This window comes from Mesoplodon densirostris, chromosome 12, assembly GCF_025265405.1.
Source record: "Mesoplodon densirostris isolate mMesDen1 chromosome 12, mMesDen1 primary haplotype, whole genome shotgun sequence".
NCBI lineage: Eukaryota > Metazoa > Chordata > Mammalia > Artiodactyla > Ziphiidae > Mesoplodon > Mesoplodon densirostris.
In genome coordinates this window covers 57,680,090-57,699,940 of record NC_082672.1, presented here as the reverse complement: position 1 = coordinate 57,699,940, position 19,851 = coordinate 57,680,090, and positions in this window count along the sequence as shown.

Here is a 19,851-nt window from a genome sequence, read left to right as displayed (position 1 = left end):
AATGTATTTTGTTTATAATCTTGAACAGAGAGCATTTATAATATTGAACCATATAATTAATTTATCTCAGTTGAATTATTATGAAACTATAACTGTTAACAAAATGACTCAGAAGCAAAACAAACCAAAAAAGGAAAACAAAAAGACCTACAACTTTTTAATTGAATGACTAAAGTAAGTTTTCTCTACTTACTTTCTCATAATTCTCATAATAATCATATAACAGGTGTCATTTTTGGTTTTGTTTTGTTTTGTTCTATTTTTCTGCACTTAGCCATCCCATCTGCCCTGATTACCTTCTGGGGAGGCATTTCTCCCTGACTCTCAGCCCATGTAGTGTGGCGCTGTTGAGTGCACCCTGGTCCTAGGATTGACAGGGATTCAATCCCTGTTCCAAACACAACACAGCATCTCCCAAGCCACAGTGATTGCTTTGGGATAGTTACCTGACTAATGCCAAGCCACTCAAGTTCAATCAGGACCATACTGGGTATCCTTACTTCAGTGACAGGGAAAGGATTTAAGGCTATGAAAAGACCCATTCAAAATTATTAGAGGAAATAGTACCTAATGCTCACTACAGGACTAGGAATAGACCTACAAGCCAGACTAGAAAATCTTAGAATTCACAGAGAAGTGGATAGAGTATGCAGAAGTCTTGACTCAATAGAGGGAAATAATTAGCTTTAAAGTAAATATGACTCTAGCTCTTCCATACAAATCTTAAAAAAGCAAGACCTGAAAGAATCAAACTGTTGCCCAGCAACTTAACTGGATCAAGGAAAAACCTTAATAATATTTTTATGAATACAAAAATATCCTGCACCCAACAAGTTATGATATCCAATTAAAAATTACCAGGGATGCAAAGAAGCAGGAAAACACAACCCATAATGAGAAAAAATTAACGATAGAAACTGATTCAGAAATGACACAGATGTTAGAATTAGCAGGCAAGGACACCGAACAATTATAACTGTAGACCTTATCTTCAAAAATTTAAGTAGAAACATGAAGATATTTTTTAAAAGACCCAAATTAAATTTCTGGAGATGAAAACTACAATGTCTGAGATGAAAAATACACTGTATATGATTAAAACACTGAGATAAAAATACACAGATTAGACACTAAAGAAGATAAGATGAATGAATTTGAAGACTTCACAATAGAAACTATACAAAATGAAACCAAGAAAAAGATGGGAAATAAGGAAAGGGCATCAGTGAGCTATGGCATCTACATAAAAGTAACTAAAAAGTCACACAAATGTAACTAGACAAAAAGGAGCATGTTCATCAAGGTTACAGAATATGCAACTGATATACAAACATCAATTGTGTTTCTATATGCTAGCGACAAAGTTGAAATTGGAAAACAATATAATAGCATCAAAATACAAAATACTTAGAGATAAATCTAATAAGAGTTGTACAGTCTGTACACTGAAAACTAAAGGCACTGATGAGAGAAATTAAAAACCTAAAAAATGTAGAGATACAGTGTGTTGATGGGTCAGAAGACACAATATTGTTAAGATGCCAGTTCTCCACAAATTGGTGTATAGATCCAATGCAGTCCCAGTCAAAATACCAGCAAGCTTTTTTAAAATGACAAGCTAATTCTAAAATTCATATGGAATTACAAAGGACCTAGAATAAGCAAAACAAGTTTGACAGAAAAAAATCACAGTTAAAGGGCTAACACTAATTTCAAGCCTGTTGTAAAGCCACAATTATCAAGATGATGTGGCATTTGAATAAAGATAGACAACTAGATTAATGGAAGAGAAGAGAGAGCTGAGAAATAGACCCATACATGTTGGACAACTTATATTTAACAAAGATGCAATGGAGAAAGAAATGGTGCTAGAATAACTGAGTATCCCTTTGCAAAGAAAAAAGCACCTTGGATCCACATGTTATAGCATATATAAAAATGAACTTACAATTGATCATATTCTTAAATTTAAAATGTAAATATATAAAACTTCTAGAATAAAGTATAGTAGAAAATAGTGATCTTGGGTTTGACAAAGATTTTTTAAACAGGGCACAAAAATCATGAACTATAAAAGAAAGTTACTAAGTTGGACTCTAAATTAAAATGTTTTACTCTTCAAAAGACACTGTTATGAACATGAAGTCAAGCCCTTTCATGAGAAACTGTTTGCCAAACACATATCTGACAAAGGACTTGTATCCTAGAATATGTACCTAAATCTTTCAACTCAGTAATGAGACAAACCACCCAATTAAAATGAAAAATTTGAACAGGGCCAACAATTTGAAAAGAAACATCACCAAAGAAGATTTACAGATAGCAAATAAGCACATGAAAAGGTACTCCATATTATTAATCATTAGGGAAATACAAATTAAAACCACAGTGAGATGAAACTATTTACTAGAATGGTTACTGTAAAAAAGATCAACAATATCAAGTGTTAGGGAGGATGAGAAGAAATGGGAGTCCTCATATATTGCTTGTGAGAATGTAAAGTGGTACATCCAATTTATAAAACAGTTGGGAAGGTTCTTTAAAAGTTTAATATACCTACCTAATGATCTAGCTATTTCACTCCTAGCTATTTCACTCCTAGCTATTTATCCAAGAAAAATGAAAGCATATGTCAGTTAAGTTTTTGTATCTTTATTCATTTATCCTGACAGGAAGCACAAAGTTGCTGGGTCAGAGAGCAAAGCAATTATTTACTCGCAGAGCATCTTAGTGCCATTCCTTCATGCCTCAATAATCCACGGCTGACACAGTGAGGGCCTAACGGTCCTGTGCATGGGGAGGGATTTTCACCACAGGAGAGGAATTCCAAAATTATGAATTTTACATACAGCAGCTGGCAAATATATCCCTTTTTCCCTTCCAGAGAAAGAGAGAGATATAGAGCAAGGTTTGAATGTAAGCAAAGCCTCTCTGGGGAGGGGAGAGAAAGTCTCTAGGGTCATTATCCTCTGAAATGTAAATAAATAATGTCTTTAGGGAGAAATAAGACTTCACATCTCTCTGGTTGTCTCTATCCTTAAGGGTACTACTCAGTTATCTCTTAACACAAATGCCAGTGTTCTTTGCTCAGAAAGCTCTGACCCATACAGAAAAGTGAAAATGTTCATTGAACATTGTTTCCCAACAATGTCTGTATACAACTTGTACATGAATGCTCATAGCCCCAAACTGGACACAGTACAAGTGTCCAGCAACAGATCAATGAACAAACAGTTGTGATATACCCACACAATAGAATACCACTCAATAATAAAAAAAGCTATGAACTGTTGAAATATACAACCACATGGATGAATCTCAAAAAAAAAATTGTGCTGAATAAAAAACGCTAGACCAAAAAAAAAATTCATGATGATTTCATTTATATATAAGTCTAGAAAATGCAAATTAATTTATAGTAATGAAAAGCAGATCAGTGGAGGCATGGGGAGAGAGACTGGGCTGGGTAGGAGGGAAGGATTGTAAAAGGATACGAGGTAGCTTTTGTGTGTATATATTCATTATTTCGATTGTAGTGATGGTTTCATGGGTTTATCCATGTATCAAAACCTATCAAACCATACACTTTAAATATGTGCAGTTTATTTTATATTACTGTGATACAGCTGCTTGAAAAAATTAGAAAATTAGAAAAATCAGCCCCTCTAGAAATTATTTCTTTGAATTTCTGGTTTATGATTATATGGGGAGAGAAAAGAACAAAAATAGTTTCTCCTACTGTCAGGGAGATTATAAAGGCCACAGTGGTCAAGCGCCTCAGGATCACACTTAACCTGGGGGCTGTAGCTAGACTTAGGTGATCTCAGTCTGGAGACTGATGGAACCAGAGGAAATTCTTCAATCCATGTGTGAGGCTGCTCCAGTGCTAAAATAACATCTATGGTGTGTGATAAAGCTATGGATAAGTGGCTATATTGGTAGATTTATGAGATGGCAACTGATTTTTAAAATGCAGTGGATAGCATTGTTGTGAGGCTGAAATGCTGAAAGCCAAAGAAATTTATGGTCATATTACTCAGGGTCAGGAAAATATTAAATCCTTCTTGGCTAGTTCTGGCTGGCTCACACCTTTCAAAAGGTGATATAGTGTGAAAAATGTTAAACCTGAAGGTGAGGCAAGTTCTGCAGATCAGGATGCTGCCAAAGAATTCAAAAATACCTGTAAAGTGTTACACAGAGAAAGGGTTATGGGTTTTCAGTACAGATGAGACTGGCTTGTTTAACAAGTACATTGGAAAATGCACCTGTATAATGGCAAGGGGTGTTTTGGTTGATGAAAATTTTGTAGCCAGAGGCTCATAGGAACCTAACCTTGTATTTCTCCCTGGAGCAATAGTTCAGCGTTGGTAGCAACCTTATAGAACATAACTACTGCAAATAGAGAGAATCAGCTGTATGTATTTAATCACCTTTGTGTTTTTGTCTCCTACCAAATGGAATTTCTTCACTACTTTATGTCAGTGAGTAATCCTTTTTAAAACTATTAGATATTTATTTCCCTAAACAAATTTTTGTACAACTCTGGTCTGTTCCATGTGTGAACAATCAGAAATAATGGACACTTTCAGACTCTATGCATGAAAAATTAAAATATGCAGACTATAGGTAAAGATTTAAAAATTTCCTCTCTATGGCCACATCACAATCCAACCGGAAAATTTTCTAGTAAACGCATGAGCCTGGCTTGGGTAGGGGACTGGTCTTTGTAGATGTTTTATTATTTTTAGAGGCATAGAACTCTATCATATACCTAGAGGTGGAAGAACCACAACACTTAACACTACTGTTAGAGGCTTCCTGCATTAGAGTAAGAGTTACATATGTAGGACGTGAGGGACATGATTTAGTAGAACGTATAATAAGGTGATTAGGTTTACTATACTTTTATTTAAAGACTTTATAAGTAAATCAGTGTTATTATTTTGAGGTAAACTGTTATGGTTGTTTCACTTCCTTTTCTTATATTTAACACGGATTTTCTTTTTTTTTTCTTTTTTTTTATTAGTTTCTGATTTATAACAAAGTGAATCAGTTATACATATACATCTGTTCCCATATCCCTTCCCTCTTGCGTCTCCCTCCCTCCCACCCTCCCTATCCCACCCCTCCAGGCGGTCACAAAGCACCGAGCTGATCTCCCTGTAACACGTATTTTCTATAATCTTGTCTCGTACAGCCATTATGTAGACAATCTATATCATAGAAAGACACAGAGGTTATTAAACAGGTAAATAAGATCACATGGTATATTAAGATGGTGTGAAACTCCATTTCAGTTTTTCAAACTTAGTATTAACCATCTGCCAAGTTATAGCTGCAGAACTAGCCATATGTTTAAATCATTTCTCTTATTCAGTGTACATAGTTTTTAAAAAGTCTTTAGCTGCTATTCTCCAAAAACACTGTGGAATGAATCTCAAGATATTTTCTTATTAACACAGGACAATTATTTTGAAGGAGTTTAGTTACAGTGATTAATAAGGAAATAACTCCTTGTATTACCTTGAATACTTTTCAAGTGACGGCATTATATCTGCTTTTAGCTTTTAATTATTCAACGAATTTAGTAAAATTAGAAACTTTACATATATAATGTATGTAAAACTGAAGCATACTATTTTCTTTTTCTAAAAGTTTCTTCTAATTATATATTTGGCAAGTACAGGATTTTTCATATTGAACTTGGTAAAGACTGTTAAATTGACTGTTTATACTTTATATGGAAACTTTTATTAGTCTATTGCCAAGAGCATAATGTTTGATTTATTGGCTTCTAGTTTTGCTAACTTCTGATATAATTATCATTTATAACTACGAAGAAAAATCATTAAATTTTTTTCATTTGAGCACACCCCCGTTCGTAGCAGCATTATTCGCAATAGCCAGAAGGTGGAAGCAACCCAGTGTCCATCAACAGAGGAATGGATAAACAAAATGTGGCATGTTCATACAATAGAATATTATTCAGCCTTAAAAAGGAAGGACTTTCTGACACATATTGCAACATGGATGAACCTTGAGGACATTATGCTAAGTGAAACAGGCAGTCCCCAAAAGACAAATACTGTCTGGTTCCATGTATACGAGGTGTCTAGAATAGTCAAACTCATAGAAACAAAGTAGAATGGTGGTTATCAGGGGCTGGTGAGAGGGAAAAATGGGGAATTGTTTAACGGGTATAGAGTTTCAGTTTTGCAAGTTCAAAAAGTTCTAAAGATTAGAGACTGAAACTACACATGTGGCAGTAGTAGATGTTATAGGGAAACAAGGACAGGACGATCTGATTTCCGCATAAACTTGCTGAAAACTTCTGGTTGATCAGTCTTTGAACCTCAGTTTCTTCAGGTGTTTAAGGAGTAGTTTGGACTGGACAATTCTTGAGGCACCTTCTGCATTTAACATTCTGTGATTTTGATCCGCTGCCCATGCATAGCACAGGAGAAACATGGCTTAGTAGCAGTTCATTTGAAAAAGTGACATGACTTCCAAAAATGCAACTATAAACTTAGATTAATTAATAAAAGCATAGCCCATTAGCAAATAGAGATCTGTTAAGAAGAGAGGGATCTGAGTGGAGAAGGGCCTTGGGTTCCATGGTGGATATAAATGAAGTAAGGAACTGGATGAGAGAAGACTAAAGAGGCATGATGACTCTCAATAAATATTTTAAATGCTATCCCATGGAGGAAGGACTCATTATCATCTGTGAGTACCACTGGGCAGAGCTAAAAGCCAGGGATTAAGTTCCAGAGAGGCAAGTGCTAGGAAGTATCTAAGATTAAAGAGGTGAAAGCATAGGGAATATAGCCAATAATATTGCAGTAATTTTGTATGGTGACAGATGGTAACTAGACTTATTGTTGTGATCATTTTGTAATGTATGAAAATATCAAATCACTATGTTGTGCACCTGAAGCTAATATAATATTGCTGTCAATTATACTTTAATTAAACAAAAAACTAAATAGGTAAAGGCTGGATAATATACGTGATGGAGCTCCACATGCAGATTCTATGACTTATATTTGTCTGGAGAATGTCCCTGCAGTAAGGTCCCTGGCTACCTCCTTCTAGATCTTTCCTTCTGGTTTCACTAAGCTCTTCCTCTTTCTTACGGTTTCTCTTGTTTCAGAGTAAGCTTGATGTCTATCCTTAGATTTTTTTAAAAATTTTTAAATTAAGGTATAATATATACACAGTGAAATGCACAGATCTTTTTTAAAAAATTTTTAAATTTATTTATTTTTGGCTACGTTGGGTCTTTGTTGCTGCATGTGGGCTTTCTCTAGCTGTGGCGAGCGGGGGCTACTCTTCATTGCAGGGCACGGGCTTCTCATTCTGGTGGCTTCTCTTGTTGCAGAGCATGGGCTCTAGGCATGCAGGCTTCAGTAGTTGTGGCATGCGGGCTCAGTAGTTGTGGCTCGCAGGCTCTAGAGCAGAGGCTCAGTAGTTGTGGCACATGGGCTTAGTTGCTCCGCAGCATGTGGGATCTTCCCCGACCAGGGCTCAAACCCATGTGCCCTGCATTGGCAGGTGGATTCTTAACCACTGTGCCACCAGGGAAGCCCTGAAATGCACAGATCTTAAACATATAGTTTGATGAATTTTGAAAGATTTTTAACCTCATTTAACCCACACCCTACTCAAAATATAAAACATTTTTAACACCCCAGGAAATTCCCTTGGATTGCCTTTCATTCCATCCTTTCCCCAAGAGATAAATACTGTTCTGACTTTTATCCATGGATTATTTTCTATTCTTCATATAAAGGGAATTACATGGTATGCACTCTTTTCTGCCTGACTTCTTTTATCCAATGTAATTTTTTAGGGATCCATATTGTATAAATAATTTGTTCTTTTTTTTTTTTTTTTTTTGCAGTACGTGGGCCTCTCACTGCCGTGGCCTCTCCCGCTGGGGAGCACAGGCTCCGGATGCGCAGGCCCAGCGGCCATGGCTCACGGGCCCAGCCACTCCATGGCACGCGGGATCCTCCCAGACCAGGGCACGAACCCGCGTCCCCTGCACCAGCAGGCGGACCCTCAACCACTGCGCCACCAGGGAAGCCCTATAATTTGTTCTTTTTATTGCCGAGTAATATTCCATTTTATGGCTATAGTACATTTAGTTTATCCATTCTCCTAACAGTGAATATTCGGGCTGTCTTCCACTTTTTGGCCATTTAAAGTAAAAGTGTTATGAACATTTTTAAAACAAGTCTCTGTATGGACTTATGTTTTCATGTCTCTTCAGTAAATATCAAGGCATGGAATTACTGGGTCATAGTATATAGGTGCATGTTTAACTTTATAAGAAACTGCCTAAGAGTTTTCCAAAATTGTAGTATTTTACACTTCCGCCAGCAATGTAGGGCAGTTCCAGTTGCTCCACATCCTTACTAAAATTTTGTACTGTTAGTATTTTCGATTTTATCTATTTTAGTAGGTGTGAAATGGTATCTCGGTGTGATATACTGTTAGTTTTCACTAAATGAAACTATGTTTTTTGTGAATTTTGAGAATTCTCAGGCAGAGTTTTGACCTCTGCTAACTACAATTGCATTATGTTTTGTAAGACCTTGATGGGCTGCAATTACCAGTAAGTTTGACACATAGCAAGAACAGAGAGCACAATTTTATCATAGGAGGGCGTTTGGAGAGAGCCAGGATAAATTCAATAGTTTTTGTTTCAGTGGATCTATAAAGCCTGTGAAATTCATTGCAGTATTGTGAGGTGTGTCAGTTTCTGTATATGTGCGTGTGTGTATGTCTATGTGTGTGTGTTTGTGACTTTTACTAGGGAGTGAACCATGAAAGTCTAAAAGTGACCCATGATCTTCAGGAAAAAATAGTTAAGTAGGTAATTGATGCTTGGGAATATTGTTTCCAATTTTTTCTACATACACTTTTAATGTTGGATGAGCAGTTTATTAATATTTGCAAGAATTCAAATAACTATAATTTATATTTGTTGTATGTTTCATCTTCTTCTCTTCTCATTTCTCTAGCTCCCTGTGGAACTAAATAAAAACATTGACCCTGCTCAGCATCACATAATGTGCTACAGAGCTTGAGCTTTGCTCAGCTGCTTTAGTGTGTTAGAACATAGGGCCTTGCTTTAAGGGGAGTTTCATCAACTTTCAGAAAGCTTACTGTTCATGTTTGTCTAATCCCATGAGAGTTGAATGGTCTCAGAATTTTCACTCTCCATGAAGAAATAAAAGATGGAAAAGACCCATTTGTCAGCCTGGTCCTCTGCCAATGAAGGATTACCTTCTCAATAGCCCTGGAGATAATTTTCACTTTAGCAATATTAAATTACTAAACTTGAACTGCTTGCCTTAGGAGACCATTTCAGAGAACAAATAACTGCTTGGGCTTATACCAGTTCTATATTTAAATTATAATCTAAGGCATTCTAATACTAAAATCTAGATCAATCCTGATCAACGTCAGTAGCTAAGATTATCTTTGCCAACTATGTGTTACTGATCCTCTTACTCTTCAAATTTTCATTTCAAAAACAGTGAACGTTGTCCCTCTCTGTAAGAGGAATCCACAAGTATTTACAGTAAAAGAAAAGCTTCTTAACCTTTTAAATTTGGGTTTGAGAGTCTTCCTTGAGTTGACCATAAATTGGTGGCAAAATCTGTACTTGAGTGCAAAACAGGCCACAACAGTCTTGATTTTGTTGCAGTAAAACAGCAGGAACCTAGCATTGCTACCTACAGTGGATACAGCATTCTCTGTATTGCCACCTAAACTTTGATCTTTTCTTCTTGGGACTGGTTTGGTGTGAGACACAAGGATTGCAGAGCCACTTTAGTTCTTATTTTATATAATTAGCATTGACCACCATCTTCTTTTTTTGGCCACTACCTTTCTGAAATCTCCTGCTTACCATCATGTCTGCTGTCACATGACCAAAATGGTTTGCTGTAGATCTGAGAGCAAAATCCCAGATTTATATAGGCTCTCAGATTTGTGTGGATGTGCATCTTACTGTGTCACTTTTCCTTGTGCATTACAAGATTTATATTATTGCCTTTTCTTTGTTTTGCTTTCTCTTGGATTCTCAGCAGTCTAGTTTCTGGTCCGTTAAAATCACCTCCTTATTACCAATTCCAAGTGTATAATCTCATTACTTCTCCTTCTGGAGTTCATCATTGCCTTTGTTTCTTTTTCCTCCTTGAAATCACACTTCAGGATCTAGAGGAATAGTTTTTTCCTCCACTCTTGTTCTTTTATTTTTGATGGATCTTTTGACCTTTGTCTAAGGGTTTTTTGCTTTAACTTATCCCAGTTACCATCATTCTCTGGGAGATTGTTTTCTTAAGACTGCTACCAATTGCTCTATATTTCCCTCTTTTTACTGGGGTAATTTGTGTTGGAAGAAAGCATGTAATTATAAAAGGTGTGTCTCAGGTATGACTGGTGAACCTGGCACACAGCCTTGTAAAGTTAGAAATCCAATCTCATCTGTACTCCAAAGTGATAAGATGCTGGCATGTTGAATCATGCAAACAGACCTCACAAAAGACCAGTATAAAAACAAGAATGTAGCTTATTAATTTAAAATGAGAAATATAGTTAATAGAAAAATCAAGTATTTCTCTTGGCATGACTTGCCCCCCCTCTCTATAGACCAACTATGTGGGATTAGTGATGATATAATTAGAGTGAGGGGTATTAGTTAAATGGACTTGATGTGTAATAGCAACCATCTTTAGGAGCTTATGGTGTCCAGCTATATAACAGAAATACTCCAGCCAGGTCAGGTCTATGCTTGTGTCTGCCTGGAAAGGTATCTTCTCTCCCATAAGTGTTTGTATTACCACTGTGGATGTTTACCTCTGTGACAATCTTTTTTTGTGCTCTTATAGCTGCACAATCTTTTTTTGAATGACGTTTTCTTAGCTCAGTTATATCAATAATGTTGATTAGGTTATGGTCAATTCTTGTTGGCTAAAGACCATGTCTTTATATCTACTGTATTTGCTTTCTTAGTTTAATTATTGGAGGAAAATCCCAACTGCCCTTATTTTCCTCTGTGTTCTTTCATGACGTTGATAACCATCCATTTGATTACATACGGATTTGTATTTTTTAAATGCAGGTCATGCTATATCCAGAGTATTATTTTGATATTTGCTCTGAAAATAATATGGCAAAACAATATGCATGCTTCTAATTCCCCTCCTAACTACTTCTAAGCACCTGGCAAATATCCTTTCCTATTATATTCTAACATATTTCTTTCTGGAGGCATATGTATACTCTATACATTGGGTAAAATAATGTATGTAAGGAAAACTGTAGGTTGAAACAGGAATTTGAAGCTTCAGCATTTGTAGTAATTTATGAGACGTAGCAGGCCCTGTATTAGAAGCAGAGATGAGCATGTTATCATATTTGTCTCGGGATTCAAAATATCTTAGACGAGGCAGATATACAGCTGTGCTATAGGGAGGGCAGGGGCTTCTGAGAAGTCATATTTGAGCTTTGCAAAAAGCGAGTAGAATCTTCCTGGTCAGGCTGAAGGAGCACACTGCTCATGTGTTTGGAGAAGTTGAGTTTGGCTGTAAGTGGAATACAGAGCAAGAGGTGAAGGTGATGAGGGCAGAGAGCTCAACAGGTGATTCTGAAGAGCTTCTCTATGCTGATGAGGGATCTTGACCTCTTCCTATAGGCAAATTGAAGCAATTGCAAATACAGAGCTAGAACTTGAGAGAGAGACAGAGCTGGAGACATGGATTTGGGAGAGATCATAGATCACTGAAGCTGACTCCAATCAGAGACAGCCAGTAGATAAAGAAGAGAAATTAAGAGGTTCGGGAGGGCAAGAATCCGTCCCTTGGTGTGGTCATGGATTCTTGTTTGGGAATGAATTGAGAGACCAAAGGATATCTCATGGATATTAGGGAATATCTATGCAAAGCAGATATTCTGGAAATCCCTGAAAGTGTCCTATTGAAAGGTGATTCTTCCAGGCAAGTGAGAACAACCAGTAAAGGGTCTCTCCACCTCCCATCCCACAACCCCTGGGTCATGTTTGGACTACAGCCTTGCAAACATAAGTCAAGTAGTGTGATGACTTTAGTTGTAAAAATTGTCACAATAGTTATTCATTAATCATACCCTCAAGCCTCTGACACTCATTTTATGATTTCTAAACTTTGTCATTTATTTTTGAATTCCATGCTTTGTGTTTCTTAATTTCTTTAGTCAAGTAATAAACTTTCTTTTCCATCAACTTCATTTCTTCTAACTCCTTTGCTTCTTTCTTTTGACACCACGTTGAAAATGATCCTCACCCTTTACAGTTTTCACATGTCCATCTGTTGCTCTTTGCAACAGAGTCCTTTCCTGGTTTCAGAGCACTCTTTCAGTGTCCTCTGTACATCTTTATATATGCTCTGTCCTTTCCCTTGCCTCCATTCAAATAACCAGCCCCTCCTTTTTCTTACTTCATCTAGTAAAGCCTTGTCTAATATTTTTCCCCACTATCCCTTTTCTTAAATAATTTACTGGTCTCTGTCAATCTCTTCTTAAGTTTAAAGCTTGCTTTGAAAGAAGGCCTTCCTTAATTTATCTCATGGTATACCTTCATCAATCTTAGATACTACTTCTGAGAAAGGAACTGTCACATTTGGACAGTTGTCCAGTTTGGGATGTACACTTCTTGAAGGAATGGATTGTTCTTTCATACTCATATATCTTTCTCATATTTTTGAGTTTTTAAAATCTGTTATCTATCATGAATAGAATTCTAATTGAAAAAGATTTGAAACCAATGTTTCTAGAATTTATAGGTCCTGGTACTATACCATGTGTGCACATATATTTATCATGTGGAGAGGGTTCATAATTTTAGCTAATTCTTAAAGGTCTCAAGGATGAAAATAAACACGCTTACTTAAGACAATAAGGGTCAAGATCTTACCTTCAACTTTTGCAAGGAATAAGTTCAATTAGATTTTTATATGGACTTAAAATAGTTGTGTAGAATTGATCTCACTACTTTTCTTTTTTACCCTGTCTGGTTGGTATTAATATTACATTTTATTAACTTACAGATCATTTTCAACAAGATTTTATATTTATGTACTGTCTTCCCACAAAGTTAGCTATTTTATAATGATTCTGAATGTAGCTTTACTTCAATTTGTTCTTTGAAAAAACTTATTTTTTTCAAAGAACAAAATCAGAAATAGGAAAACAGGAGCTTCTGGCAGCCTAGCAGCAAAGTGTGTAATTTTCTAGCCATTCAGCTGCCACCTGCCCTGCCACCAGAGATTCAGTCTAATTATACTCGCTGATCTGAGCCAGCCACTGAAAGAGATATGATGTATGTGAAAGGGGAGGTTCTTTGAAGAGTTAAAGCAATCTTTCTTTAAAAGCTTGCTCTGTTTTTGCCTTGATGCGTGCTTTAACTGATTCTTCCTGCCCACAATGTAAACCCAGATTCCATACAAGTAGGTGACAGAGCGGAAGCTGAAGGTATTAACATTAATCACAAGGAAGTTTAATTTTTCTAGCCTTCAGTTCCACCAAGTGACAGGGTGATTTTTACTTTTCTCTTCTAGAATCCTAATGTGCTGAATGATATTTAGGGTTCACACTCTCCTCAAAGTATCCAGATGTCAATCTGACAAATGACCATGTTTTCTATAAGATGCCAGGGATTGATTGGATCGTGGACACATCTGGCTTGTTTTCTTTTTTCCAGCAAAGGGGAAGGTTTGGTAAGTTCTCACCTGCCCCAGGGTCAATGTTCTGGTTGACCCTTTGGAATCAAGTAGTGATTCTCCATTTCTAAATATGTCAAAGGCTCCCATGGCAATCAACTTATCTGACATTGATATAGATACTGCATGTTTATTTTAGTGGCTTTTCACTCAGTATTTTAATTCCTATAACTAGAATATTGGGGGAGTGATGTTACATGTATTTAGATTAAATGCATATTTGTTGGATAATCAGTTATGACTTTTGAAGCTCTATTTTATTCAGAATCTAAGTAAATTTAATTTATAATAGTGCCTCTTAAGATTCGTAGAATAGGCCTTTTTAGTAAAACCATAGTATGAGCAAGTTCATATCTTAGTTTAATGTCCAAGTTTCTTTTGGGACAAGTGATGGTGTTATTGCTTTATAAAATAATGCTAATTTTGGGGCCTCCCTGGTGGCGCAAGTGGTTGAGAGTCCGCCTGCCGATGCAGGGGATGCGGGTTCGTGCCCCGGTCTGGGAGGATCCCATATGCCGCGGAGCGGCTGGGCCCGTGAGCCATGGCCGCTGAGCCTGCGCGTCCGGAGCCTGTGCTCCGCAACGGGGGAGGCCACAACAGTGAGAGGCCCGCATACCGCAAAAAAAAAAAAAAAAAAAAAAAAAAAAAAAAAAAAAATAATGCTAATTTTGTCATCCTCTGGATTAAGTTTTAAAGCTTCCTTATTTTAGGAAAATTTGATTTACTAGCTAAGTGTCTAATTTTCCTGGAACTTTTAAGTTTAAGGCTCAAATTGTTCCAGTCTAGAGACTTCAGTCAAAACTCACTACTGCTCCTTGTTTCTGCCTCTTTTCATTTTGCTGACTTTAATGTATCATCTTTTTCCTCAAAGTATTTTTCTCACCTCCTCCCTATGCACTATTTTCCTAAATTACTTTGACTGTATAAATATGACTTGTTATACTTCTTATAAGAGTATTTTAATAGTAAAATCAGTGGATGTGGTAGGCAGTGTATTAGTTTATTATTAGTGGACGGTGTATTAGTTTTCTAATGCTGTGTAACAAGTTACCACAAACTTAGTGGCTTTGACACAATACCCATTTATTAGCTCAGAATTCCATAGGTTAGATGTCCAGCTCAGCATGGCTGTGCTCAGGGTCTCACAGGCTGAAATCAAGACATCAGCTGAAGTGAGTTCTTGCCTGGAGGGTCTGGGGGAAAATATCTTCCTCCAAGCTCATTCTTCTTGGCAGAATTCAGTTCCTTGAGGTGATAGTCGGAGTTCCCCATGTCCCTGCCTGCTGTCAGCTGGGGGCACTCTAAGCTCCTGAGGTTGCCACCTTCCTTGCCTTGTGACCTTCCCCATCACCCAGCCAGGAAAGGTGCCTTGAGCTCTCCTTGGCTTCTTGGCATATTTAAGGGCTATGTGATTAGCTTAAAACCACCCAGATAATCTCCCTTTGTTAAAGACAACTGATTCAGGTCCTTAATTACATCTGCAAAAATCCCTTCATTGCAGTACTTATATTAGAGTTTGATTGTATAACTGAGAGAAGCTGTGTGTACACCAGAGGCTGAGAATTTGGAGGCACGTCTTAGAATTCTGCCTGCCACAGATGGCTAACCTATCTGTCACTCCTAATTGCTTTCTCCTATACCATATGCCTTATAGAAGCTGGAAAGCCACTGGTTTTCCAGACTCCCTTCCAGGTAGGATAACTATCTGACCTGGCCAATGAACCATTAAGAGGGAATTCACTGGAAAGCAGCTGAGAAGCCTTTGCTTCCCTGATAAAATAAACAGGTATTCCCAGAGCTTTTCCTTCCTGTATGGAAAATAGGAATGATTCTTTGAGCTACATTGGCCACCTGGTGACAATGGCGTCACAAACATGTATACCAAGCCATCTGGGTACAAGTATGCACATGTTTCTCTTGACCATCGATTGATAATGTTCTTGTTTGATAAAACAATGCTAAGGTGGTGGAGAAAAAATATCAACAGTCCTTGAGGGCACTGTTGAGCTACTGTGTCAGGCTTAGATCTTTACACTTCCAGACTTCTTAATTTTGAGCAACAATTAATTGTATTTACTGACAAAGCTGCTATTATTTGTGCTCAAAACACTCCTAACGATAAAAGGCAACAGGGTAAATTAATATTTATGAGTAGTTACTAAGTACCAGCCGTGGTGCTAGATGTTTTATACATTATTTCACTAATATTCACAGCAATTCTGTTAGAAAGGAATTCGTATTATTCTTGTCCAGAGTTCTACTGTCACAGAGATAGCATGTGCTAGTGTACAATTTCAAGACAAATCTGCCCAGCTCCAAGTGCCCATATTTATTTCACTAAATCATGCTGCATCTCTTAAAGGTTTAGTTCTATTCCTGATGGCTTCTTAATCCTGTTCCTTCTTAATGCTTCATCATAATAATTTTGGTATTTTCCATGCTTATAGGTACGTGACAGTAGTATAAGTATTTAGAAACTATGCTATGGACTGAATTGTGTCCCCCTCAAATTCATATATTCAAGCCCTAACCCCCAATGTGATGGCATTTGGAGGTGAGGCCTTTGGGAGATAATTAGGTTTAGGTGAGGTTATGAGGGTAGGGTCCTCATGATGGGATTAGTATCCTTATACGAAGAGACACCAGAGTCCCCACCCACTCCTGCCATGTGAGGACACCAGGAGAAGGTGGCTGTCTGCAAGCCAGAATGCAAACTCTCACTCACACCTCACCACGCTGGCACGCTGATCTCAACTTCCAGCCTCCATAACTGTGAGAAATGCATTTCTATTGTGTAAATCACCCAGTCTATGGTATTTTGTTATGGCAGCCTGAGCAGACTAAGACAGGTGATAACCTGCCAGGTCCCACTTCTCCTGAATCAACATCCCCAAAGCCCACCCTCGACTTTGGATGTAGTAGATGTTGACTGTACTCTTCAATCCTTGCAAACTATCAGGGCTTTTTGTCTTTGCTCCATAACCAGATGAATTTAAACCTTTCACTAGGGGCAGAAGAAATTGCTGAAGGCAAGAAAAATTATTTAGATTATCTATCTTTCCAGAAAATTTATGTCTGCCTGGGGACCATTCTTCCAAGTTAGTCCCTGGGAGAGGTCTCTAGCCACTGTGGGCATTTTAAATGGGTGTAACTCACTTCTATAAATACCTGATCTCTGCCCCTTAGACCACTCTATTATTCATGTTTCTTCTAAAGGAAGATCTCTGGGGTCATGAAACTTCAATCTAAATCTTGAACTTATCATAGCTCTGTCATCCTTGCAATATATCCTCAGAAGGCACCAAGCAATGTGTATATACATTATCACTAGCTAGAGCATTGAACTCCAACCCCTATCTTATCTTTTACTCCAGTGAAGCTGGTCTAAACCACAAGCGAGCCTCAAGAACATTTTTACCTTCATTCTATAATGGACAAGACTAAAAGCAGAAAAAGGCTTTTTCCTTCCACTAGATATGTATATGGTTTTGCCCTTAGTTTCCACTCAAAAAACAGGGAGAGAAAATTGGGAAAGAAGAAAAGGGGAACTTCATCTCACATTGGTGGAAGTGCCCCATTTGTGTCTCCTGACTTTAACACCACTCTGGTCCCATAAGGCTTCCTTATTAAAAGGTATTATTATTCCACCCTCCTCCTTAACTTCCTCAACTCATCTTAAATGGGAGTGAATGGAGAGAGCTCTGTGGAGAAAAATGGAAACAGACCCCTTCAAAAGAGTGGTTCTATTCAAGTTCAATGTATAATTCCACTTACTAAAAGCCGTACCTCCATAGAATCTGGCCTCATGGTCTCCTTAGAACTACATTTTGTTCATCTTTTCAAGAGGAGAAGTTCAAATGTAGAAGTGAAGAGTAAAGAAAAATTTGAGCTCCCACTTCTGCAGTGACTTTCAAAATCTTTAGCCACATACACTTTATTCTAATAAAACCTTACCTGGAATCCCATTTTTACAACTCTAATAAATTCAGAGATTCTCTGGTTGAACAAAGGAGTAGGAGGTAGCCTAGGTAGTGGAGCACTGTTGGAAATAACTGACTTAGAGGTTAGAAGATGTGACCAATATCTCCTGGTCCAGGCCCATACTCCTAACATGCAGGTAGAAAATAGGTCATGGGGATGGAGAGAAGACTGGGCCTGAACTTTGGCAAGTCCACAGCTATCTTCTGTCTTATTCATTTTGATAGAGTTGGCGTGTACCACGTATAGGCAGAGGCTAAGTCCTGTTGAGCTGGTGCGTGAAACCTTTTTCTGCTGCATAAAATGTCTTCATTCAAGAGGTTTATGGTTTCTAGACAGCACTCCTGACCTGCTTCAGTCAATGCAGGAGAAAAAAGATAGGTGCAAGATACTCCAGTTAGGCTCCAGCATCTCCTTCGTCTGTATCCTTACACATAGTATAAGGAGAACCAAACTCAAGTCATTTTTTAAGAATCAGAATTTCAGAAAGCCTGACTGTGAGTTTCTTAGGGTCACAGAGCTTTCCTGGTTCCCAGGGCAGAGGATGGAGAGACCAGTGTTATCTGCTCAGTCCACTTCCAGGTTTCTTTTACAACCTCTGATGATCTGTTGATTTTCTTGCTATCAGGTCTGTTTCTGTACATGAGTAATTGGGGGCAGAGGCTGACCCTGCTGTTGTATAGAAGTAATTGATGACAGTAAATTTATCCCTTTGTGTTGCTCAGGTATAGAGAGTTCTTTATTTCACACTACATCATAAATTACCCACCTACAGCCAGGTTCTGAAATTGTCTTTCCCAACTTCAGTTAAAGTTCATGGAGTTTGATGTGTGGATTTAGTATAGGATTAATTCCAGAGCCATGACCTTAGACCTTCTTACACATGGTATTTCATGTATGGCATTTCCTATTAAGATAGAATCTGATTAGAACATAGATGTTTCTCCAGAGAAACATTGGAGAAGCAATGTTTGGTTGCAGAAGCAATCCTCAAATACATGTCTCAATTACCACTAAGCCCCCTCCTTACAAAGCCCTATTGATGTGGACTGTTTTTGCTTTGTTCTTTTGATTATAATTTATTTAACTTTGATTTTCATGCCACTTTATATTTAACCAGTCATATGTAAAAATATTAAGTTAAAGGAACCATGTGAAAATGTACCAAAAATAAAAGGATAAGCCCACATTTAGAGTTGTGAATTAGAAGAAAGAATACATAGACTGGAACTAGTGAACACTTGAAACAAAACCCTATCCCATGGTTCCCTCTTCCAAGGCCAGGATCCATGTAAATGTTCTATATATATAAATGTTCTATATATGTGAATTGATATTTATTAATAATTATTGTTCTAATTATTCTAATTCAGTCCCACATCAAACTTCGGGATCAATCCTATAACAAGGGCTGCTGGGACCCTCTGTCAATAGTCTCAAGTTCAGCATCAGTCTTACTGCAGGTTCTGCTTGAATTACTTTGTCCATTCATGCATTTATTCATTCAACAGATGTTTATTGACTCTCTGCCCTTGAGGGAATTCTATTCTAGTAGAGAATATTATGATAAACAAGAAATATATTAACAGGCCAGATAATTTTGGCGAATGATAAGGACTATGAAGAAAAGTCAAGTGAAGGAACCAAAGGTGGGTGGAGGTGGGGAGACTGCTGGGAAGTATGGTCAGGGAAGGCCTTTCTCAGCAGACGGCATTTGAACAGAGACCTGCATGAGGAGATGGAGACACCACGGGAAGATATTTTAGGAAAAAATTCCAAGTAGAGGAAATGGTAGAAATAAAAGCAGAGAGATGAGAAAGACTTTGGTATATTCGAGTTTCAGAGCTTCAGAATCAATACCGGAGTACCTAGACCACAGGGAACAAGGATCCTTCTGGGATGAGAAGGGGCTGGTGAGGCTGGGAGGGCAGATTGCCAAGGCCCTGAAAGCTGGGGTGAGGGGTTTGGATGGTTTTATCCAACTGCCTAATTAAGTTGCTGCTTGATCACCGCAAAAGCCACTCAAACTGGGTATTATCTTTAGACAAGCCTTTAACAATATTTTTGGAGGGTGAGAACTGGAATACCAGTGTTGTTTTAATAT